The sequence below is a fragment of the Pteropus medius genome, unplaced genomic scaffold, assembly GCF_902729225.1.
Source record: "Pteropus medius unplaced genomic scaffold, Ma_sr-lr_union100, whole genome shotgun sequence".
Lineage (NCBI taxonomy): Eukaryota > Metazoa > Chordata > Mammalia > Chiroptera > Pteropodidae > Pteropus > Pteropus medius.
The window spans coordinates 212,629-223,920 of NW_024352783.1; the positions used below are offsets into that span (position 1 = coordinate 212,629).

Here is an 11,292-nt window from a genome sequence, read left to right on the forward strand (position 1 = left end):
CTTCTTTTCTCCAGTTGGCCAGCCTCCTTCGACCAAGGCCTTTGCACAGGCAGTTTCCTCTTCCCTCTGTGTCTCTCAGGGTGACTTATTCAAATACCAGCTTACACATCACTCCTGTCACATCATCTTTTTTTTTTTTCACAGATTGCAAGGACCTTGTCAGTTTACAATCCCTTATTATTTTTATTTTTTATGCCTATGGCGCCAGGTCTCCTATCTAAGTACTAACCCTTGCTTAGCTTCCAAGATCAGGTCGGATCCGTCTTGTTCAGGATAGCATGGCGGTAGACACATCATCTTTTATTTTTCTCTTGGCATTTTTGAAAATACGAGATTATCCTGTTATTTGCTTTATTTTATTCTCTCCACCCCACCCCGCCCCTGTCCCCTCCGCAACGCTGGACTGTTTACTCCACAGCCTTTAGAACTTTGTAGTTGTGCCTGACTCCTGGAACAGTGCCAAGCACAACATAGGCTCGCCATACTTCTCAAATAAATAAATGGTCCCTATTACACGGATGAGAAGACTGAGGACGGTGCGACGCTTGCCCCTGGTTTTTCAGGAGCCGGGGAGTTCTGGTCCAGGAGCCGCAGTCTCCCTCCCAGAATAATGCGGCTCCGGAAGTCGCTCCTCCCGAGTGCAGCCTGCACGACCCCGGGAGTACGCGACTGGCGCTGAACAGCGCATATTTTTAGCCGAGACAGAACACCCCGGGGCAGCACACAGCCCCCACGCGCCGCTCGGCCCCATGTGGCGCTTCTCCAGTCTCGGTGTCCTCGCTAGAGCGGGCCTCCGCTCTCCAGCCATGGTAGCAGCTGCCTCCAAGCCCGGGCCCGGTGCGCCCTCTCCCGGCTGTTCCCCAGGGCTGGTGGCCCGGGCTTCCTCGCTGTCCTTCCTCTGGCTGCCCTGCTCATCTCACCCCTCAAAACGTTTTGGAGTTGAAAATTCTGTTTTCCAGGGTTTCAGGTACAATGGACAGAAAAAGAGAAAAGATGAGAAAACAACTAAATCACTAGGCGAGGCGATTAAGGATTCAGAATTTACCACCCTCCTTAGACTGTGAAGACCGATTTACCTGTGCCCAGCCCTGAGCTCAAGGGATGCCAGAAGCAAGAGACCAAGGCTGGAGGAAGACTAGCAAGATAGCTCACAGTGTAACCCCGGCAACAAAAGAATCTCATGGAAGGTAGGGGTGAAGCTCAGGTGTAGACTGCTTAACTATAAAGTTAGCAGGTGAGGTGAAAGGAAGTTCATGGGAAGAGTGAGTCCTGTTTGTAATCAGATTAAAAATTGGTCAGACAACCAGGGATGGGAGTGCCACGGGGAAAAGTAACTTTGGCCAGCGACTCGGGGGCATGAAACAACACTTATGTGTACATACAGGTTACATAGTCTTTATCCCCATAAATAAGAATTAGCAGATGACAGACAAAATTAATTTCCCTGTTCAATTGAAGGGTTTGTGCATGTAATTTTTTGGTTATTTAAGTATTTTTATGTTCTATAGATAACAAGGGCTCCAAACATTCTAACAAAAAGGCTTCTTCCTTTTTCTGTCACTGTATCCATTTGTTCCTGCCCACCTGAAGTTGTCTCGCTTGTTCTCTGTTTTGTTTAAAAAACAACAAAAACCCTGCCTCCCTAACTATTGCCCTGTATATCTCCAATTTAACACCAAAACTCCTGAAAGCAAGTTTTACTGTCTCTACCTCCCCATCTGTCTTTCACACCTCACCAATTCAAATCCAAATCCAGTTTCTGCCTCACCACTCCACTGAAATTGCTTCAGCAATGGTCTACAGTCCCTTCTTAATTGAAACATTCAGTGAATGGTTTTTGGTTCTCTTTCGACTCCATCCAGACAAGTGTTCCTGTAGTAGCTTCCACTGCCCAACCTTCCCCTGTACCTTCATCTCTCTCCTTTTATGGCTTGTCCTCCCCCACCAGCCTCAATCTTTCTTGAACTGTCTTCTCTGACCTGCCTTCTGTAGGTCATTCGATCCCTTCCCCTGCTTTTGGTGACTACTTGCTACTGATGGCTCTTAAACCTGTGTCTCTAGCGCTGAGTCCTTCCCACCAGAATGAGCCAAGCACTCTCTAGCCAGTTGCTCCTCAGCCTTCTAAAACTTAACAAGCCCATATCTCAGTTTCTCTTTTTCCTCCCTCCTACCCACTCCTTGCTGAGTTATGTCACCACATATCCAAAGCCCATTCCTCATTTATAGAACAATTTCTCCTGGATGCTTAGGCTTAGCACAGCAAAGGTGAAGATTTGTGGTATCAAACTGAGATATTTGAAAGATTTAAAAGGTAGTGTCACCTCTGTCCCCTAGTACCAAATACTGCCAGCAACTTTCTCCTTCAACTTTCTTGTTGCAGCCCAAATCAGAGTTTACTTTTTCTCTTTTCTAATACCCACTCTCTTATTTCTCACCTGCTATAGTGTTTCATACCTGTAGCCTCCATCTTCTCTTCAGCTGTTGTTGCCTCTGTCCTTCTCTCTTTTCAGGCTCTGCTAGCACTCCGCGAAATCCTTGACCTTCTCTCCACTCTCTGCTTCCTTGTCCTGTCTACTATATCTGATATTTCTTACCATCTCCTTGAAATCTCCTCCTTGTTTTTATTTTTTAGCATAATAGCAGTAAGAATTAATGTTTATTGAGCACTTACTATGTGTCACACACTGTGCTAAGCACTTTAGATGTCTTCAGTCATTTAGTCCCTACAATAACCCTGGGAAGTGGATATTATGGTAATTATCCCCATTTTTCAGGTAAAGAAACTGAAGTATAGTGAAGTGAAGCAACCAGCTTAAAGTCATAACTGCTGTGGAACAAGCTAAGCTGGGATTCAAATACAGATAAGCCCAACTCCAGAGCCCAAATTCTAAGTCATTGCCTGTGCTGAGACTACATTTTCCCATCTTCCTCAACAGTCTTTTGGTCTCATATCCTTGTTAGTTCTTTCCATATGTCAGGCTTTTCCTTCCAAACCTAACTTCTTGAAAGACTGTCTGCATTACCTGGGCTCTGCTCCTTTCCTTGGCCTGGCATTCAGGAAACACCTATCTGTTGTATTAGTTCAACAGACACTTTTTTGCCCTTGTTTTTCTGTCTATGTTGCAGATCCAACTGGAGACCATTTCCTTCTCAAACTTCTTCATGGGCTCCTCAGTCTTTTACTTAATCTTTCCTAAAGGTCAGGACTTCCCAGTTCTTCTGATTCTATAACCTCTCCTATGGAAAGCTCATCCTTTCCTACCTGTTATGGACAGAATTGTGTCTTCTAAGAATATGTTATTGAAGTCCTAACCCCTGGCACCTGTGAATGTAACCTTATTTGGAAATAAGATCTTTGCAGCTGTAATTGAGTTAAGATGAGGTCATTAGGGTAGGCCCTAATCCAATATGACTGGTATCCTTATAAGAGGAAACTGCCATGTAAAGACAAACAGATAGGGAGAATGCCACATTATGATAGAGGCAGAGACAAAAGCGCTACAGCTGCAAACTAGGGAACACCTAGGGCTGCCAGAAACTAGAAGAGGCTAGGAAGGTTCCTCTTCAAGGCTTCAGAGAGAAGATAGCCCTGCCAATATTTTGATTTCAGACTTCTACAGAAGTGTGAGAATAAATTTCTGTTGTTTTAAACACGAAGTTTGTGAAATTTTGTTACGGTAGCCCTAGGAAACCAATAAACAACCCAGACGCAGATGACTCCATAATCTATGCCTCCATTCTAGACCACCTCAGCTCCAGACCCATGATGACCAACTGCAAACTGGAAATCTACAGGGTCCTATGTCTTGGTAAAGGGCTCCACCATATCTGGATGCGGAGATATGGACCCCACTATCCCTACCTGGTTCCTACCATCAGCATCTCTCACCTACATCACTGCAATAGCATCCTGCCTACTTGGTTTCCTCATTTCCAGAGTTGCCCCACTCCAATCCACTTTTCACAGAGTACCTCACAAGCAAAATAGCTTCTCAGTCATTTCGTCCTACCACCTGCTTTATTTTCACTAAAGTATTTATTAGTACCTGATATTTTCTTGTTCATATTTTGTTGTTTATAATTTGTAAGTTGAGATCTTGTCTGTCTTGTTCACTGCTGTATTCGCAGTACCTAAAAGTGTAAGTGTAACTGGCATCTAGTAAGTGACCAGTAAATATATGGCTGGATTAATGAAGGCAGCCAGAAAGACCTTTATAAAAAGTATTTTTTTCCCCCGGCAATATTTAGATACATTAAATATACACATTCCCTATAACCCAGCAATTCATCTTCTGGGTATGTGACGCAAAAAGGTTCTTTAACAGGTCTATAAGGAAAAACATTCATGAAAATGTGAAGGTGGAAAGTTGGAGTCAACCTGGGAATTCATCGCTGGGAGTACACCATAGAGTATTATGCAGCAATTTGAAGCAACTGATTAGATATACGTATTGCAACATGAATGAATAGATCTTAATAACACGGTGCTTAGAGAAAAAGTAAGAAATAGAATGAGGCTCTTTCTCTTCCGGTCCCAGGCTTTTTGGGAGCCGCAGGCTTCAGTGCAGACATGGGCAAGTCCAAGAACCACACCTCACACAACCAGTCCCGAAAATGGCACTGAAATATTTATCAAGAAACCCCAATCACAAAGATATGAATCTCTTAAGGGGGTGGACCCTAAGTTCCTGAGGAACACGCGCTTTGCTAAGAAGCACAACAAGAAGAGGCTAAAGAAAATGCAAGCCAACAGCGCCAAGGCCATGAGTGCACGTGCTAAGGCTATCAAGGCCCTCGTAAAGCCCAAGGAAGTCAAGCCCAGGATCCCAAAGGGCGGCAGCTGCAAGCTCAGTCAACTTGCCTACATCGCTAACCCCACGCTTGGGAAATGTGTTTGTCCTGTATTGCCAAGGGTCTCAGGCTCTGCCAGCCAAATTCCAAGGCCAAGGCTCAAACCAAGGCCCTGGCTGCAGCTGCAGCTCTGCCTCTGGCTCAGGCTCGAGCTCCTAAAGGTGTCCAGGCCCTCCCGAAGGTTCCAGAGTAGAAATCTGTCTGCCGATATGAGGATGGAAGGACTGGTGTGACCCCTGGGTTGCTGTCTGTGTTGGGCTGGTGTCCTCCTGTGCTATTCGTACAAATAAACCTGAGGCAGGATCTGTCAAAAAAAAAAGAAAGAAAAAGAAAAACGATATATGCAATGATCTTATTTACTTAAAAAGACAGGTTCTCACAAACAACAAGTCACATCTCAGAATACATAAAAACAAAAAGATAATAGCACAATTGCCTACAGAAGGGAAGGGATAGGAGTGGGGTAAGAGATTAAAAAATAAACTTAAGCAAATTTATGAATGAATGAATGAATGAATGAATGAATGAAATACTCTATTCTGCTTAAAACTCTTAAGCGACTTACCATTGAAGACCCATAGGTAAAGTTCAAACCTCTTAGGTTGGCTCTAAAGACCCAAGATCCAGTCTTCTGTCTTTCCATTGATGCTGAGCCTACCCATGCAGTCCCCAAACACTGCCTCCTGACTGGTCTTCTGGACACTTGTCCGAATTGTGCAATACAGTAGCCACTAGTTACATATGGCCATTGAAATTTAATTAAAATTAAAAATTCAGTTCTTCAGTTTCACTAGCCACGTTTCAAGAATTAAATGGCTATACGTGGCTAGTGAATACTGTTTTAACACAGATATGGAACATTTTTGTCATCACAGAAAGTTCTAGTAGACAGTGCTGCTATACAACCATCTTTTTAAATCTCAACTTTCATGATACTAAATCATCTGTTCTCAAAGTCCATGGATTCTCTATTCGAATTTATTTCACTGATATTTATTACCACTTTCTGACCATGTAATGAGGAAGTGCACCAGTAACTAATGATAATTGCGGTGCTCATTAGCAACTCTGTGTCTTCTAAATATTTCAAGTAGTTTACAATGAAACGTATATTCATTTATTTCTTCAACAAACATAAATTGAGCACCTATTGTGTGTTAGGTGCTGTAATGGTACTGGGGATATAGTGGTAAATAAGATGTATAAGATCCTTGCCCTCATATGACTCACATTCTAGTAAAGGAGACAGTGAAATAAGTAAACAAATACACGTTTTAATTACCGATATAATAAAAGCCATGAAGGAAATGCATAGATTGAGGATGTGGGGGGTTAAACTAGAATTAGACTGTCAGGAAGGCAATGCCAGGAGGTGTGTCACAGTTTAAACTGTGACCTGAAAGATGAGAAAAAGACAGCTAAATGAAGGGATAAGGGAAGACAGTTCGAGGAACATGAAATAGCTGGTGCGAAGTCCCTGAGGAATAAAAGACAAGCCTATTAGAGGAGAAAGTTTAGTGAAAAAGGAAGAGGGTGAAGTAATCAGGGCCAGATCAACCAAAGCCTTGGAATCTGGATTTTATTCCAAGAGTGATGGGAAGTCTTAGAAGGGTTTTAAAAGAGGGAGTGACTTATATGTCCTGATTTTAAAATAAACTTTATTTTATTTTTTATAATAAGCTTTATTTTTTATAAGCAGTTTTAGGTCTAAAACAAAATTGAGCAGAAGATACAGAGATTTCTCACATACTCCTTGCCTTTCATGAACAACCTCCCCTACATGATTTATGTTTTTAAAACATTTGGCTGCTCTGTGGAAAATAAATTGGAGGGAGGCAGAGGTGATGGGAACATGGATTAGTGTGCGGGCAATGACAGTGGAGAGAAGTGGACCAGTTTGAAGCATGTTTTGGAAATGGTGTTTGCAGGACTTGGTGTTGGATTGGATGCATGGGAGTGAGTAAAAAGGAATCAAGGCACCTAGGCTTTTAGCTTGAATGAACTTGTTTGAATGATGATTCTGTTTACTTCAGTAAGAAACCCTAGATGAGGAACATAGTCAGGAGTTTGTTTTGGGGCTTGTTTGAAATCAAGATTAAGCAGGCAGTTGGAGGTATGAGTCTGCAGCTTAGGAGGTCAAGGGTAGAGTCTTGCATTTGGATTTCTGAATACAGATGGGGTGGATAGCCCTAGGGATGGGTGAGCTCTCTAAGAAGTAAGTGTTGATTTCTCTATTCTCATAGATGAGGAAACAGTCCCAGAGATACTAAGTGGGCCAAAGTTAAACAGTAAGGGGGCCCGGAGTGGGAAAGGCATGACTATGTTTGGGAAGTACAGGACACCTTCAGAAGGTCTGTAGAGGAATAAATGGGATAGGTAGGTTAAAGCCTAAGTCTGGCAAGCCTCAAATCCAGGTGGAAACTTGTCTTGAATTGAGAGGCCCCTGAATTATTGTCTAAAGCCATTTACTGGGTTCTTCTTGGTTGAATTGAATTACCTCAGAGACTGACACCATTGGTGGGGATTTAGGCTTTCCTGTCAGGCTCCAGAAGGCAGTGAGTGTAGTGGGTGTTTCTCTGGAGAGATAGATCTGTGGGGCCTCTCAGCTTAAACTCCGACATAACAGCTCAGTCTGGGGAGTCAACGTAGCCCTAAAATGGACTGCTCGGATGAACTGCAGGACTGACTTGGAAGGCTTCCTCTTCCCTGGGGTTGGTGAGAAGAGAGACTCCCTTCTCTGTAAACAGGCAGGAGATTTGGACCTCAAGTAGAGAGAATTATCTTTCTTGTCTAAGCTCCATCTTTAGGGATAGTTTCTGTGTAGAGTTTAGAATTTGGTGAGTACCACTCATCTCTGAGCTGTCCAGCCCTCTTTCAAAGAAATTGGGGGTACCAGGGCCAAGAAGAATCACATATTCTAAGCTGGTCAAGCACCCCAAAGTGGAGAGGAAGTGAGCACCAAAGAGAGAAGGGAATGCAGGTCCCAGGCCTGTTTCCTGACTGGTCAGGACAAAGTGGTCCCAAGTATGCCCAGAGTGTATTCTTTAATCTCTAACTTCAAACTCCCACCTCGCTGTTTTACAACACTCTTCCTTCTTGATTCCTCCCAACTCTTGGCAATTTCTCATGCTTAAATTGTCCCTTCCTCCCAATTTATTAATTCTATAAATATTCAGACCCAGCCATATGCCACACTCTGTGGTGGGTGCTGGGGATGCAAAGACCCTGCTTTCATGGAGCTCACATTCTAGTGAGGTAGGCAGACATGTTATCTGTAGAACAAATGCTAGGTTGGGGTAAGGCGGTAAGGCAGAGAAAATGCCATCCAGGTCAGCCTGGGAGTGTCAGGGATGGTCTCAGTGGGAAGTGAAGCCAAATTCTATTCTGAAAGGCATACAAGGACTAGGACTAGGATTAGAACTCAGATTGTAGGCAGGTTCACAGGCCCAGGACCCACGATGCAGCAAGGGTATCCCCCTGGATTGGAGGCCTGCAGCTAAGGCCCCAGCCTACCCTTTGGATCTTTCTTCTCTGAACACAGACGTCACCTGCTCCTCACCTCCTCTCTTTCATCCTGAGTAATTCTTTTAATTATGGGTCTAGACCCACCTGGAAGGGTTGATATCCAGTTAATATTTCTATATCTCTTGCCCACAGAACTCCCAGACCCTTCCTCAATCTGTTGAGGGCTGATCCTTCTTCGGGTTCTTCGGCTCTGATGTCTCCCCTTCCAAAAGATCCACCAGCCTTCCAGGCTGGATTTGGCCCCATGTTGGTGCTCATTCAACCTCATATTCTCTGCAGTGGGCTGCATCACTCTGCTCTGCAGTTGCCAGACTACCTCTGAATTTCTCCTGCTGGCCATAGGGCCTGACACAGAGCAAGCCTTCTGCAACCACCTGAAGAGTGAATGAATGAGCAAATGAAGGAACATAGTCAACACTCTATAGTCATTTGTGATTGGCTCATTGAGCTTCCTTCCTCTATGAACTGGGTGGCTCTGTATTCTGTCTCCAGCCTTATTCCCTACTTACTTGGTCCAGTTTCTAAGAAACTTTCTGACTTCTCTCTCTAGCACCTAGGTTGAGCAAGGCTTCTAGAATAGAGGGAGGGGAGGACTCTTGGGTAAGGCTTTTCCTCCAGGCTCGGAACCAATCCAGTCTCTTCTCCATCTCCACGCTCTTTTCTTTAACTTCCAAAGGAACAGATAGAAATCACAAAGATCCCTCAGGTATCCTTCAAGGTGCTCCTTCTACTCACCAACTCTCATTTTATAAACCTATCACTCACTGGTGGTAGACAGATACTGGCCTGAGCACACAGACCAACATTAGATATTTGTTTATTATCTGATAATCCCCTTCCCAATTGTGGGGATTGCTAAGGTCACCACTCTTGTATCCCAAGTATTTAGCACTTAATAGACTCAGTAAATATTAACTGAATGGATGGATGATTGAGTGAGTGCAGTCCAAGATTTTCGCTATGATCCCAATAGCTGGCTGCTGTGAGAACAGGTCCAAGTACTTCCCCCCCAAACTTCAAAGGGTTAACTATTTGCCCATTCTCAAGGTCCATTTGGTGTGTTTGACTTTTATGCAAGCTCTTGAGGGTGGAAAGAGGAATAGTCCTTGCCCAAGTCCCCTGATAAAAATAAATCCTACCTGTGAAATAGCACCATGGAGAACCCTCACCTCAATCCCAATTCTTGCCTGTTTTGTATCTGGGAATTCTTTCCAACAGCTGGCTTAATTTGCCTTCACATGCAACACAGAAACAGTTCACTATGATCTCAGATGTATTTTTTTAAAGGCATAGAAAAAGGTTGGAGGAATATACAGTAAAACATTATAGCAGTTGCCTCTGGGTGTTGGATTTACGGTTAATTTTTAAATTTTCTATATTTTTCTACAATGGACTCCTATTTACATAATAAAGAAAATTTGATAGAATCTTTTTACTCATGTAAAACTGTTACCGGCAATGAAGTGTCTACGTTGTGGGGGTCAGGATCTCGGTCCTTGGATTCCCCCATGAAAGATTTACATGGAGGTCTGATGCTCAGAGAAGAGCGAACAAAAAGTAGCAAACAGAAGTGATTTTATTAAATAGACGCAGTAAAGCTCACTCAGAAAAAGTCCAAGACAGGGCCCTGAGAAGTTAAGGGTCGGGCAGGGGGGCGGTCATATGGGTCTTAGGATTTCTTTGTTCTCCTTCTGTCCCTCCTACTTCAAATGGCGGGAATTTTCTTCTCCTCCTTTAGACCCTCCCACTCCAAACTGGAGCCTGCGCAGTGTGTGCCTGTAGATAGGAAGCCATACACCTGTGCCCTGAAAATTTTAAGGGTAGGCACAACCCAGGTAACTAATTTTGCCCATACCAGCTGAGTGCCCCCAGAGTAAGGTCATATAATGGTCATTTGCAGTTAACTGATCAGGGAACGCTATGTCGGGAGAAGAGGGTGAAGAAGGTACCAGGCACTACTAAGCTTTTTGGTCTGTGTATCTGGCTTCTAACCTTGGGAGAATGAGGGAGGCTCCACAAGCCTGCCTGGTTCTATGTTTTCTTCTGCTGAACTGGTCTCAGGGCCTTGTTAACTGTTCATTGTCTCTCTCTTCCGGCTCATATTTACCTATTCACCTACCCTGTCAAAACCATTCCTCTTGATACAACTGGAGTCCTTTCCCTTCCAGGTAAGGGACAAGTCATACAAAAAAAAAGAACAGCTGATTTGTCGTCAAACCCAGTTGTAGAAAACGCCCACCTGAGTCCAGCTTTGCTATAAGACTAAGGTGCTCATTCTATCTGACTCTGAGCAGGCTTCCCAAAAATCTCAGAATCTTAAGATGATTTCCCAATTCATGTATGACTGTATTTATCTTCAAGAATGTCTTGAGTAATATAACCCCCAATCACACAGACTAAAAGCACCTTTGACCTACCCTTTGACTTAATCTTCCTCGTTCAATTAACCACCAAGTTCCACCAATTAGATCTCCAAAATATCTCTGGTACTCTTCCTCCCTGCCACATTATCACTGCCTTGGTCTAGGTCTTCATTCTTGCACACTGGGGCTACTATTAGATGCTCTTCACTGGTCTCTTGCATCCAGTCCAGCTCAAATTTCTCCCTCAAATATAATAGCTTTATTTTTTTCATTTTTACAGTTGTCGTTCAACACTATTCTGTATAAATAGCTTTAGTTTTAAGAGAAGTTTTAGGTTCACAGCAAAAGGCACAAATATTTCCCATATACCTTCTGCCCCACACAGGCACAACTTCAACCATTATTATCATTTTAACTTTTAAATGATGTGCCCAGAAAGTTTGTTTTACAATGGAAAGAGCAGAAATTTCAGAAAATTGAGTGGAAAGAGCTAGGAGTGATAGTATAATGTGCTACATAAGTGTATCAATTCTCTAAATAAATAAATGTATTA

The 11,292-nt window shown here is 43.4% G+C and overlaps 1 pseudogene; it reads left to right on the plus strand.

Moving 5' to 3' along the window:
* Positions 1–4,570: 4,570 nt before the first annotated feature.
* LOC120589910 (60S ribosomal protein L29-like) lies at positions 4,571–5,044 on the plus strand (annotated as a pseudogene).
* Positions 5,045–11,292: the final 6,248 nt, after the last annotated feature.